Below are 15,354 nucleotides of genomic sequence, written 5' to 3'. Positions count from 1 at the left end.
CAGAACTCACTTGGACCACAGGAGGACCTCAGTCTTCCTCTTTTAATATGATCCCACACTGACCCCTTGTGGCCACCAAGGGAAATGACAAATGTAAGCAGTTCTGGCCCAGATCTGTACTGGCTGCTGTACACAACAAACAGGATCCATCCATCGATCCATCCATCCATCCATCCATTTTCTATGCTGCTTCTCCTCTTTAGGGTTGCGGGGGTATGCTGGAGCCTATCTCAGCTGCCTTCGGGCGACAGGCGGGGTACACCCTGGACTGGTCGCATCAAAAAAAACAAAAAACAAACAGGGTCATTAAAGGAAAACTGCACTTTTTTGGAATTTTGCCCACCATCCACATTCCTTATGTGAGACAATGAACACGTCTCTCTTTTCTGTGCGCTCTAAAGATATAAAAACAGCTAAAAAGACGCAGCTAAGAATGCACTTAATGGTAAACACTTATTCCACCTATAAACCCTTCTGAAAAAAACAGACAATGCTCTATTTACATATAACGTGATGTTCATATTAACCAAGCTACAGCGACATTGTTATTATTATTATTATTATTATTAACAACATTGTTACACCAATCAAACAATGTTACTTGTGTATTGACACCTTACCACACCACACCGGCTAGCTATTGGCCGGCTAGCGACTACCTTCACCGTACACTCGCTTGCCGCGCATCAGCGCTGCGTTCTCAATGCCTCAGGCCAGTAAATGCTAGATATTGGAGCTGCCGCTGCTGCTGCTGTTTTTGTTTTTGAGTTTGGAAAAGTTAATGCTAGGTGTAGGCGTCTGTTTCTATGTTGCTGTGTGAAATCAATGCACCCGGGAAGGAAGTTCCGGTAATGATTAAAAGGACCAAAATACGATAAAATACCTTAAATATTACATTACCATGAACATCCCTGTTACTACATGGTTGAATATAAAACCGTAAAACCTTGTTGGAGGTTTTGAAGGTGTTTTAATAGTGGCCTTTGTATGTGGCATAGGTGGATCCCATTACGTGCAGTAATGAGCTGTCCCTTTATCTGTTTTTATATCTTTAGAACACAGATAAAAGAGAAAGATGTGCGTTCATGTCTCACATTAGCTCTAGAAGTGTTACATGTATGCTGTACTGTACCTGTATATCACGTACGTATAAATTATTACCCATTTATGGTGGATAAGCAGTTTTTTTCTGCAGAAAAAAACTCCTTCCTTCAATTTATTTATTTATTTGTATTTTTTTAACATCAAAAATCCCCAAATTTGCAGGGGCATGAATACTGAATCGTGAATGTGCGAGGATCCACTGTATTACAGTAGAAAGCTCCAAAGACAATACTACAGTACTTTGGACCAAATTAACTTCAAAAATAACTTTAAAAAATATACATACACCAAACCTATGCTGCCAGCTAAAAATCATTGAAAAAAACCCCACATCCTTAGTAGAGTTACTGCCATAATAGAGGGACAACTGCAATGTCACAACACCACCACACGAGGGCGGATTTCTACAACAAAAGCTACCTCAGCATCAGCACAGTGTTCTTTTAGAACCTACAGCTTCAAGGACGGACCTGGTAGGAGGTGACTTAACATAGTTCTCAGCCTTTTAACCACAGCACAATACACATACATCTTCTAAAATGAATGACGTTCTATTTGGAAACTTCTTCACATTGTCACTAAAATGCAGTGGCCTTCAGGAGAATTGACAAGATAAAAAGAGCAGAACATTTGGAAGGTGACTTTAGGGAGTTCCTACCTTCACTTGACAGGCCCTCCTCTATAAGTCCCAGACCATCTGAGCACAAAAGGATGGTGTTATTTTGGTTTGATCCACATTTAGATGTCACGCTAAAATAATAGCTCCTGATGTCCGCAGCAGACGTGCACGACATGCACACCACTACTAGAAGACACAGACAGCAGCCTGACTCACCACTCCTGAACAATGACAACTTCTATAAAAGTTTGACAGATCTGACATTTAATTGTCTACAGGTTCTGGCAGAATTATACAAAGTGGGGGCACTGGTCTGCTAGAAATCCTTAAATTTCATGATGAGACACTTTAAAGGACGTCCAGTCTAATCAGATAAAATCAGACATGGCGCCCTCCCGCTTATGTCCATGTACGGTGCTGCCGGATCAGTGGTGTTGTGGGTCCTCGAGGTCACTGAGCCCGGACCTCACGGTAAGACGTGTGGACACCCGGTGCTGCTACCACAGAAGGAAATGTGCTACAGTATGCCTCCAAATGCTGTGTTAACTGGGCCGGACCGGACCAAGATCACAGAAGATAAAGTCTGCTGCTATACAAGCAGGCTTTAACTGCAAGAACACACAAATAGGTGTCATCCAAAGGTGTCATCAACAGTTCCATAGATCAGGGGTGTCCAAAGTGTGGCAAGGGGGCCATTTCTGGCACACAACTCATTATCATTATATGGAATATAATAATGTATATAATGTTATGAAATAATAATACTGATTCAAATATTATTATTGGTGATAATAATAATAAGCATTGATAACCATTAATAATAATAGTACTAATTAATTCTCATTTTTAGGCGTGTAACGATTCGTTTTAATAATGATTCTATTCGTATCACGATTCATGGTTGCCGATTCGATTCACGGATGAAATATGATTCGAAATGATTCAGTAACTTTAAATCGATTCAGTAACTTTTCAGCCAAAAATTCAACCAGTCTGACTGTGAAATAAATACCCGAGTACTGGACAGCGCAGGTAAAGTTTCCTAGATTCCCGCTTTTTCCAGGTATAAATTAATTCTGCATATAAAAACAAACAAGTAAACAACAATTAATGGCAAATGTGTTTACATTTATTTTAATCAAGTGCAACCAACACTTCAGGTTGAGTTACAATGAATTAATAGGTTGAATTAAATCAGGTCTGTGATTAATTCTATCTGATCTACATGACTTGAACTTTAATTTGATACCTTATTCACTTCTCTACCTCAAGTATTAAAGACGTTAGAGCAAATTTCATCCCGAGAAACAGTGCCTTTGGTTCCCATTGCTTAACATTGAGTCAAGACAAAAGCTGTGATGGACACACGGACCTTAGCAAGTACAACCGTACTACAAAATATATAATAACTTAAGATGTGACATTTGTTTTAAAAGCCAGCAGAGTGCCATTTACATTTTATCATTAAAAGGTCCAGGGAAGAAAATCAAGTGTCATTTCATGTAGGCCTCACTACACACGTCACACTACAAACTGCATGTACACAGTAATTCCACAGCAAAATTAACATATTTCAGATTTTAGTAAAATTTCATCTACAGATAGATATTAAAGAGAATTTATATATTTATATCCTTCATACCTCTTATCTTGTCCTGAAGCTCCAATTCATGAATTTGAAAGGCTTAAATACAGTCAAACCTGTCTTAGCGGCCACCTTTATAGAACGGCCACCTGCCTATAGCAGCCACTGAAAAATCCCCCGCAGCAAATTTACATGCTATAGACCCTGTCTATAGCAGTCACCTGTCTAACGCGGCCAGCGGCCACCCATTTTGTCTCCCTTGGTCAATATCTGACCGCATATAGCGGCCAAATTACCAACTCAAGTAGAAGCTTCATGCACAAAACGTTTAGTTTTTCAATCAATAAAGCCGTCGTGTGTAGACTTTAATTACTGAGTCCTAGCTCAGTCACAATCATTCACAAGATCAACACAAACTGTCAGTTGTTCCACATAAAAAAGCCGTCTTCTTTTGAGCTTGCTATTTCCTGGTCAAACATGTAACTTTAAGAGCATTTGCACCAAAACATTACCGCAAAGTAGGCTGGGAACAGGACGTGCTCCCAGCGACGCTACAATTAAAAAAAAAACACATAGGCTATGCATGCGTGCGGCAGTGGGAGCAAAACTGAGTTCAGTTGTACTTAATTGAAGTATTTTAGAATGTACTCAAGTTATTTTTGATCAATCCTCATCCACAAATCCATCAAAGTCCTCATCTTCTGTATTCGACACAAAAAAGCCGTCTTCTCCTGTTGCTTGTGCCAACTTTATTTATTGAACGCGGCCACCAGACAGCAGCTCAGAACACACACACATCTCTCAGCATCGTCTCTCCTTCCGGCTTGCCCACAAGGCAAAGGTTAAACAAGCCCCACTACATAGCTGTCCAGGCAATGCCTGTAACAAGTGACACCGTTTATTTCCTGGTGTGAGACAATGTGCACAATGTGTGTCAATACTGTAATGCTGCTTGTTGTGGGGAAGGAGAGACTCACGTCGCCGATGCACTTTAATGGCTTTATTAACAGCGGAGAACACTGCAGGACTTTACATCCACGCCAACATAAACACACTTCCCAACTCTCTCCAAACTCACAGCTAGCACTGAGCCTAGCTCTCCTGCTCGGGACGCCCACCGTCACTTCCTGATGAACTAAAACTGTAATGACACTCTGCCGTATAAAAAGTAAAATATTAAAAACAAGCGTAAGACATTACTAGCACAGCTTTGTTCTGTGGGTCGTGGATATATTCTATCAGTTATTATTAAGCCTCTAGCTTCCTTTTAGTAAGTAAAAACCTTGGCTATGATTGCACTACATTGTCATGTAGACCTACAAAGTACACTTGGAAGAACAAGAGGTGAATAAATGTATTGCAACTGATGTGAAACTGATGAGGGGTAAGATTAAATAAGCTTTGCTTCTTCCTACTCCTTTTTGGACATGCAAAATTGTGAATTGTACAATGTGATGTGCTACTTTGACTCATGCATGTCCAGGATGAATTAAAACCATGAACCATGAACCATGATAATAACAAGCCTAGTAGTGCTGTACAACTTTTATCTGCAGTCCGCAGTGCCCTCTACTGGTCAACATTATTATTATTATTATTTTCCCTTTTTTTTCCTCTACTGGTCAACATTATTATTATTATTATTATCCCTTTTTTTTCCTCTACTGGTCAACATTCAAACTGGACGCCAACCTGTCTATAGAGGCCACCTGTCTATAGCGGCCACTTTTGCAGACTCCCTCTAGTGGCCGCTATAGACAAGTTTGACTGTAGGTACTTAACCTACGATGTGACTCGATGTGGTCCAACAATATATAAATATAAAGTGTGGTGATGACATCACAGGCAGACTGAATCGAGTGTAGCGTACGAAGTCTAGGGCGTCTAGAGTCACTCTTTACAGGACACAAACTCGGGAACTTGTGCTCTTTGGAGAGGACGTATCGGCTCCAACCAACCACACTGTAACCCTTGGCAACCACAACAGTCACCTTGACATGACATCATCCATGCGCTCCACTTGACAGGCATGAATAATGAACTTAACGCCAAATCGAACTGTTACACGAGTTTAACGTCATTTAACATAAAAAAAACACACATCCATATAAAGCATGTGTCAAACTCGTGCCATGGAGGGCCGAGACAATGCAGGTTTTCTCTCCAAACAGTTTCTTCAGCAGGTGATTTAATTGATGAGCTCCCTCTCTCAAATTGAAGGAGGTGTTGATCAATAAAATCACCTGCTTTAGTGTCCGGCTGGAAAGAAAACCTGCATTGTCTCGGCCCTCCATGGCACAACTTTGACATCCCTGATGTAAAGCCTGCCGTGCTTAAATCAAATGCTTTATTTCCTAGTATCGATTCAATCCATTGATTACCTTTTAGACAATGTTATACATGTTGTCCTGAATGGAAACTTTGCTGGACACAGATCGATGTAGTTGGATCATAGGACTATAAATCGATGCACGGATGGATTGTTAAACACCAACACCACCTTTATTTTTACAATATTAGATTTGTGTAGGATTTTTAATGTACAAAAGTGCCCCCCTTCCTTTAATTTTTCTGTATGCATTCCTCGTGGAAAAAATGTGGACACCCCTTCCGTATGATCATTATTACGGAACCGTGATTTTAGAATGATTCATTTCGTATGATGGCGAGCACATGAATACTTGAATGAAGGTGGTCTGTAATGTCAGTAACCTGGTTGCTTGGCAACCGGGGCCGACGAGGGACACGTCCACGTCCGTGAGGTACCAGGCGCTCTATGAAACTTCCATGAGGCCTTGCAGTCAGCAGCAGTGAAAGACGGCCAGAGAAACATCTACGCATTTTGCAGTATTAGTAGTGATTTACATCCGTTCCTGAAGGTAATGGATGAAACGACCAAGAGGAGTAGGAGCTTCTTTTGGGAGAAAAAAATGTGCACTGCACCATCACTGCTCATCAATTCTCATATAGTATCTGAGGTCCCTGAGGATTACATTCTCCTTGTCACCTCACCTGCAGTCCAAATTATCATCAAACCTCCAGGGAACAGCATCTTGAGTGAAGATTCATCTTTGATGCTTCATTAATTGCGGAGCTTCATTTGGCATTCATGGTGTAGCTGCTCATCCACGATGCTGTACTGTAGCAGCAGATTGAATGCAATCTTAGTGATGTCACCCTAATTTTGCATACTGTTGTTTTCGCTGCTGCTGAAGTGTTTCAAAGTGCTGAGTTGCAGAAAAAAGCCACAATCCCCACCGAGAAAATGATGCATCGCTCGCTAAACTTGTCCCAAAAGTTGCTACTATGGAAAGTTGGAGGCTAAATGATTAGCATTTAGACCTATTTGTCTTATAAACAGTCACAACAGAGATGTGTTGCTCTGCTTGGGCCAGACGTTCACCACAGCCGGATCTGGCAAACGGTCGTCATCTTGTTCTCATTAGGGGGCTGCAGAGGGGGAAGATGGAGCAAGGAGGGAAGAGAAAGGCAAGCGTGGAAGGAATGAGGTCATCATTGATGCTCGCCCAGGAGGATCTGACGGCTGAGTGGGTGTGGTCTGCTGAGTGATAAAGAGGGCGAGCAAGCAGCTAATAGATGACACGTCGCTCTTCAGCCTTTTAGGAACTCCACAATAAACGCTTTTACACTTGGGAGGGGGGCGGGGCGGGCTGGTTTATTGAATATCCTCAGCTTGTTGTGGTTTATTATTGCTCTTCCTGCCCAGACATGTTATTGGCGTGCGCGCACGCACACGCGCGCACACACACACACACACACACACACACACACACACACACACACAAGCAGTGATCCAGAAGAATATCCTTGAGAGTCCTATCTATGTAAACCAGCTCCCACGTTGGCTTCAAAAGAGACAATTCCAGACTTGAAATATTCCTCGCTGGAAGTAGCAACACAGCATACATTCCACATGTCAATCAAACTCCTAAACATGAAATAAAGGTCTCTCTCCCAAGCAGCCCGTGTCAGATATTCAAAATGAACAGGTTTCTTGCACTGACATGGAGCTATATGCCTTGAAAGGTCAGAGGAAGATCTGAGAACAAAGTGTTGAGAACTGCGACAGCGTATATGAACTGACTTGACCTTTGAACTTGGTTATCTTGGTCTTATTGGCTCTGACATCACTCAAAATAATATGGAGCAGAAGTTTGAAGAAACTGGCATGACCAGAAGACAAGGATCCTCGATGGAACTATAGTTAACAACCATACATAATCGGAATAAATAACACATTTTGTTCAACATAGTAAACAGCTCTATTTTTAACACTATTTGTAACAAGTCATCATGAGAAGCGCCTCTGGGTTTATTTAACCTCGTGGCCCTCCTCTCTGCTCGTCTCCCACGCTGGAAGACAAGCCGACACTAAACTACATTCTGCAGGCACCTGCTTAACCACATACTGTACACACACACACACACACACACACACACACACACACACACACACACACACACACACAAATAATCACATTTAAATTGCTCATTTCGGCTATGTTCACACTGCAGGGAATGATGCCCAATTCATATTTGTTCTTCAAATCCAATCTTTTATGTGGTCGTTCACATTAACAAAAAAGTGCAACTTGTGTAAATGTGACGTGCAAGCACAAAACATGTTGTAACACTCATCGTTTACAGAAGTGAGCATGGTAGGGGTGTAACGATTCGTTTTAATAACGATTCAATTCGTATCACAATTGATGGTTGCCAATACGATTCAAGGACAATACTGGTCCATTTAGAACGATACAATCTAAAACATTTCAGTAACTTTAAATCGATTCAGTAACTTTTTAGCCAAAAATTCAACCAGTGTGACTGTGAAATAAGTGCCTGGATACTGGACAGTGCAGGTGAAGTTTCCTAGATTCCCGCTGTTGTTTGTAAGGGAATTAGGTATAAATTAATGATGGATATAAACAAACAAGTAAGTAACAATTAATGGCAAATGCATTCACATTTTATTTGAATAAAGTGCAACCAACACTTCAGGTTGAATTAACAGGAGGTTAACCTTTTCTGCTCTCATTTTCAATATTCAATATATTTTCAATAAAGGTACAGTACAATAAGTGCAACCAACATTTCAAAAGCAGTTTTACCTGCTACTTACCTGCTACTGCCTTCATTAAACATAAAAATAATACAATATTAATATCAAAATAAAGTTCAAGCAACATCTCTTCACGTTGAATTAACAGGAGGTTTACCTGCTACTTTTGCTGTTGTTTTTCAACATATAACCTTGTGTAGGAATGTTACATTAACATTTTTAAATATGTAAAATCAAGTTTGTGATTAATTCTATCTGATAAAACATGACTGGAACTTTAATTTGATACATCATTCACTTCTCTACCGCATGTAATAAATAAGTTACAGCAAATTTCATAGCGGTTGGTTGTCATTGCTTTAACATTGAGTCAAGACAAAAGCTGTGATAGACTCACAGACATTAGACTTTGAAATTCTGTTTTTAAAGTCAGAGTATCCATTTCCATTTTTTTGATAACCAAAAAGTCCAGGGAAGAAAATGAAGTGTCATTTCATGTAGGCCTCACTACTTGATGTGGTCTGATGTTTAAAGTGCTCCTGAAAAAAGGGACATATAGCAGATTGTATGACACTTTTACAGATAAAACAAGACAAAAGATTCCGGGTGGACTGTTAGAATTATAAGCTTAAACTAGTGTGTGTGTGTGTGCGTGTGTGTGTATCAAATATAAACTCTGGTCCCTCGGCCAATTTGTTAACTCAATGCAGCCCGCGAGGTAAAAAGTTTGCCCACCCCTGTTTTAAACAATGTTAGATGGATACAGTATATGTCGTCCGGAATGGCAACTTACTGAACACAAATCGATGTAGTTAGATCATAGGAATATAGCTCAATACATCCATGTAGTGGATACATCGTTACACCCCTAGAACATTGCCCTAGTTTGTGCTCTCCTTGAGGCCTCCTTGTGGCAATTTCAAATATTTTGTCCAATGGGAGTCAACATTTTCTTAACCAAATGATTCCATGTAGGAGATTGAGAAGGAAGAGAGCAAGACTTTTGCCTCAATATATCAATATCTAACATAAAGATACCAGGATATGAGTTTTGGTCCATATCGCCCAGCTCTATTAAATTGGCTACGTATTCGATTTCTATCGAAATAGAGTACTAAACGAGGCCTGAGTCGCATATGGGAAAAAAAAATCGAAATTGTACTGTTCACACTGAAATGAAAAAAATCAGATATGGTTCACATAAGCAAAAAAAAAATGGAATGACTCGCAATGACTTAGCCTCCAAAAACGTTCTCCATTGTTTCAAATGGAATACTTCAGTCATTACACTTCCATAAGTATACTGTGTACACTGAGTACTTAGTTCCAGACTGTGTGAATTTTCACAGTGTAGCACTGCCCAAAATTCATCACTACTGTTGTGCAATTATTGGACATGACAATTGCAATATTTCCCTGCTTCTTTCCCACTACGTAGCAAAGATGTGACATGAGTGCAACATGCGGGTACCGACTATGCACTTCATTTTGCTGTACTTCTCAGTGCGAACACACTTATGCACTCAAAAGACTAAGTACACATAAGTGCGCCAATTGACACACAGCACTTATCTTAACCGTGTTGTTCTGACAGCTAGTGGAAAGACGGCACAAGAAAAGATGTTTTCATTGGTCATTTAGCTACAGTTTTGACAGTAGATATGAATACAAAGGTATACTTTATACCAGGGGTAGGGAACCTATGGCTCGGGAGCCAGATGTGGCTCTTTTGATGTCTGCATCTGGCTCTCAAACATGTCTTAACACGATAAAAATGTATTTTTGGTTTTTTGTTCGCTGACCTTTTAATGTACATTACAGAAATCACAGTGTTAAAAATAACACTCAAAATATAAAACTTTGTTATGCATTTTAGTCCATCCATCCATTTTCTACCACAATGCGGGTGGCCAGAGCCAGTGCCAGCTGTCCTTCCAATATTTTCCGGGTCAAACACCAAAATTCGATTATCACTGGATAATGCGGTAGCCTATTCGCGGTAGTCTATTCGCATGAACTTCCCTTCCTTAAATCAAATAGTCAGATCGCTAATTCTGGAAAAAGAAAAAGATACGGAGTACGGTGCAAAAGCACGCGGCACCAGAAGTCGCATTAATGGTAAGAAGTAATTTATTTATTATTGGATAGCTTCAGTGTAACAATGTTAATAAAAAGAATAACTTTAGAGGTCCTCCTTAAAAATGCCCACATTTACTTGTATTCAATGTTAAAAAATATTATATGGCTCTCAAGGAAATCCATTTTAAAATATGTGGCTTTTATGGCTCTCTTAGCCAAAAAGGTTCCCGACCCCTGCTTTATACAGTCAAGCCGTGGTTTGGTATATACAGGGGTATATATATATATATATATATATATATATATATATATATATATATATATATATGAATTCACAATGAAATGAAAATGCAGGAAGAATGATGGAAAGATGAATGGCATGTGGAAAAAACATCCAAGCTTCCCACTTTTCCTGGCAGGCGAGACACATACCGTACTTTCAAAATGTACAGTGTACTCGTTCTCCCCAAACAAGCCCTCCTCGCTAATAAAAGAGTGCATGTGCCACAATGATGGGCCGGGCATTCCTTCCAGACTTTAAAAGGTGGGCGGGATGGAATGAAGATGAGTCACAGCTGCCAGGAGGACTACTGACAATGGACGCATGAGCTACCGTGTTGCTCCTGTGGGCAGATGTCCGATTAAACCGAGATCCTAAATGATCCACGGCATTGTAATCATCTTACTGGTAGCCTTCATTTGTCAGCAATCTATACGTGACTACAAGTAGGTCTGTCACGATAATCAACAAACCAATTAATCGAACGATAAAAAAAAAGAACAAAGTCGATCATTTTGCCGCCTCGATAAATTGACACGTTTTATGCCTGTTTGTTGTCATCATCTCTCTGTTCCACACAGGCTGGATGACAAGAGGGTTCAGTCCGCATGTGTCAATTGGTTCTATAGTGGAATGAATGGAGAGAATGAGCCCTGCTCTCATTCTGCCTCTTTGTCCCTCAGTACGTGGAGGCTACTAGTGAGTCTACTAGTGAGTGGATACAGTGCTAGCAGTCAGCCAGCAAATTCTAATATGAATGAAATCACAGCACAAAATCACAGCCAGCCGAATGCCACAGCTCCAGTGTGGCGGCGCGGCAGAGCCTTTGTCTCGACATTCTACGCTCACTTAGGCGTTTGATTGGCAAATATAAACGAAACAGCGCAAAATGGTGCGCGCTCACAGACAGTGTTGCTCGCTAAATTACAAAATATGGTTGAAAAGTCAACATTTCGGGAAATAGAATTGTTTGACAGACAGAACAAACTGCCTGAGAGAACGTATACATGTACATGTCACAAACAGCAACTCCTGAACTGTATAACTGAGTGAAAGAAGACGTGCTGAAAGACATCACAAACATTTCATTTTACCCCGCCACTCCAGTTGCGTGGTCCAGCTCAAATATGACCAGCTACATTAGTTTAACAATACACTACATAAGTGCGTGTGTGTGTGGTTTTAATTGGGAGTGTTTTTTACTTAACAGAAACAGGGGCTATTTTGTATTGTTTTGGGTTATTATTGTGATTTTTATTTAAGTGCAACTTTTGCTAAAAGATTCTGAGAGTCTATTTTATTTTCATGGAGTTTGTTTTGTTTTTTTAATTTATTATTTTGTTTAATTTATTTCAAAGCTCTTGGCATTCCAATTACAATTTTTAATACTCTTGAGAAATTAAAGTTGATGTGCTTCTGATGTGATGCACTCTCATTATTTTGCTATATAATTAATGAAAAAATGGTCTAAAAATATTGTATATAATAATATCGATTATTGACAATAATTTGTAGAACAATTATCGTCCAGCAAAATTTGTTATTGTGACAGGCCTACACATGACAAAGAATTAAAGTTCCCCTTTTATGTAACAGTAATGAATCCATCAAGCCTGTTTCGGAGAATAAAACATGACACAAATCACGTTTGCTCCACTTTTGAGTAGGGGTGTAAAGATTCGTTTTAATAACGAGTCGATTTGTACCACGATTAGCAGTTGCCGATCCGATTCAAGGATGATATTGGTTCATTTAGAACTATACGATCTGAAACGATTCTGTAATTTTAAATCAATTCAGTGACTTTTTTTCCAAAAAATTCAATCAGTCTGACTGTGAAATAAATACCTGGACATTGGACAGTGCAGGTCAAGTGTCCAATATTTTTGTAAGGGAATCAGGTACAAATTAATCATGGATATAAACAAACAAACAAACAAACAACAATTAATGGCAAATGTATTCACATTTAATTTGAATCAAGTGCAACCAACACTTCAGGTTGATTAACAATGAATGAATTAACAGGTTGAATTAAATCAAGTCTGTGATTAATTCTGATAAGACATGACTTAAACTTTAATTTCATACCTGATTCACTTCTCTACCCCAAGTATTAAAGAAGTGGGAAAAGCTGTGATCCACCCATGGACCAAGTACAACCATACTACAAAATATATAACAACTGTGACTGTTGTTTGAAAAGTCAAAATAGTAGCATTTAAATTTTTTGGATTAAAAAGTCCAGGGAAGAAAATCAAGTGTCATTTCATGTAGGCCTCACTACACACGCCACACTACAAACTGCATGTACACAGTAATTCCTTTCATCTACAGATAGATATTGAAGTGAATTCATATCCTACATACCTTTTATCTTGTCCTGAATCTCTGATCCATGAGTTTGAAACGCTTAAAGTTGGACTTAACTTTAGAAGCACTTGTATGACTCGATGTGGTCCAACGCTATATCAATATAAAAGTATATAAGCATAAATCCAGGAAAAAGTGTGGCGATAACATCACAGGCAGGTTGAATCGAGTGTAGCGTCCGAGGTGTAGCCCCATTGTTTTTCAACCACTGTGCCGTGGCACACTAGTGTGCCATTGGAAAGTATCCAATTTTACCTAATTATTATATGCAAATAATGTACCGTTGCCGAGTGTCTGTGCTGTCTAGGAGTGATCGGCAGAGTAACCATGTAATACACTTCCATATCAGTAGGTGGCAGCAGGTAGCTAACTGCTTTGTATAGGCAAAATAATCAATGTATGGATGGTTCAGATGGCGGTGACAGTGGCATTGTGGCTAGCGAAACAGTGATGGAGAAGTTTTTGAAAAGGAAAGATGCTAACTCTGAACTGCACCCTGGAAAAAATTCGGACCCAGATGAAGGCCCAAATATGTGTGGAGGACAAAACAAAGCAAAGACGGATACCTGAAGCAAAATCTCTCACGCGTGGCAATACTAGTTGTCTTTCATTTGGATTTACTTTCACTGGGGATTCAAGGAAACCACTACGTTGTGCTTGGTGTGTGGTGAAAAGCTATCCAACAACGCTCTGGGCACAAGTAAGCTTAAACACCATCTCCAAAAGAGACAGAGTTGTTGACTAGGAGCGTTGTGTGTGTTGATTCCTGCCAGGATATTAGCTCCGTGTTCATCCAAACAGGCCCAGGTTTCACACTGAGTGAGTAGAAATGTGAATGATTCTAAAATACTTTTTATTTTCGTTTACTTGATTCCTACACTGACACTGTGGTGAGAACAACATTATATTGTCAATGTAGGCTACTGAGTTCATTTGTCAGCATTTTCGGCCGTGGTGTGCCTTGTGGTTTTTTTCAATTAAAAAATGTGCCTTGGTGCAAAAAAGGTTGAAAAACACTGGTGTAGGGCCTCTGGAGTCACTCTTTACAGGACAAAAATTCACGAACTTGTGCTCTTTAGAGAGGAAGTGTCGGCTCCATTTATTCAACTGCACATGTGCAAACCACACTGTAACCCTTGGTAACTACAATCGGCGCCTTTACATGACATCATCTGTGCGCCCCACTCAACAGGCATAACAAATCAACTTACGCCAAATCAAACTGTTACACAAGTAACGTTTGTCTTTATCATTAAAAGTGCTAAAAAAAAACAACAAAAAAAACCACACACACATCCATATAAAGCCTGCGATGCTTAAAGCCAATGCTTTATTTCCTAGTGTTGATTCAATCGATTGATTACCTTTTAAACCAGGGGTGGGCAAACTACGGCCCGGGGGTCACAACCGGCCCGGCAAGCGTTTGAATCTGCCCCGCCAGTTGCTTCCAAAGTATTTAATTTAAGCTTTTATGAGACGAAAAGGACTGTCCGTCTGGGCACAGACAACTTTGTGTCAACAACTCCTTCCAACTACGAGGAAACAATTACAAACTTCCGGATATACACTCAAACAAAGAGGAGGAAGATACCGAGAGTGACGTGGAGAGCGACACCCAAAGACAAAGAGAGATCGGCTACTCATGTGACAAAGGAATTATGACGCTGTTCAATTCTGACACAGAAGAGGAAGACTTTAGTGATTTTAGTTCTCAAGACTGCACCGATGAATGATTAATTAATGAATTAATAATTTTTTTTAAATAGCGCGATAGTGTAACGGAGTGATGTTCAAACCGCAATGTCACGAGGGACGACTGTATAATATTACGGAAATAAAGTCGAAAAGAAAATTTACAAGAAGAAAGTTTAAATAGCTGGAAAGAAACTCCTGCAGCCAGCCCTCTGCAGATGCATAACAACCTTGAAGACTTCAAAGATGGACCTCTATCAACTTTAATTCAATTAAAAGCATCATCATCTTTGCGCCAGCTCCTTAATTTAAGAGTGTTTCAGAAACTGGATGCCTGCCTGTTACGTCGCTCTCTAAACACAGCATGAGTCGCTCTGGTGTTTGCAGCACGCAACCGCAAACACACACACACACACCCACAGGGCCCGCCTTTAGAGCACTGTACAACATCCACACAGCGTGCCAACACAATCAACCACTGGTGGGATATGGAAGAACACGAGCAGAAGGAGTGTTCCTTCTCCTACCGTTGTCTTGAA

At 40.0% G+C, this 15,354-nt stretch overlaps 1 protein-coding gene across 12 annotated transcripts in view; it reads right to left on the bottom strand.

The window, feature by feature from the left end:
- Positions 1-15,354, bottom strand: part of LOC129176911 (partitioning defective 3 homolog) — a 169,401-nt gene that overhangs the window by 122,167 nt on the left and 31,880 nt on the right. The gene's annotated exons all lie outside the window — the stretch shown is intronic.

This window comes from Dunckerocampus dactyliophorus, chromosome 2 (assembly GCF_027744805.1).
Source record: "Dunckerocampus dactyliophorus isolate RoL2022-P2 chromosome 2, RoL_Ddac_1.1, whole genome shotgun sequence".
NCBI classification, from domain to species: domain Eukaryota; kingdom Metazoa; phylum Chordata; class Actinopteri; order Syngnathiformes; family Syngnathidae; genus Dunckerocampus; species Dunckerocampus dactyliophorus.
The sequence above is the reverse complement of the archived record's forward strand: the minus strand, read 5'-3'. Positions and strand labels throughout refer to the sequence as shown.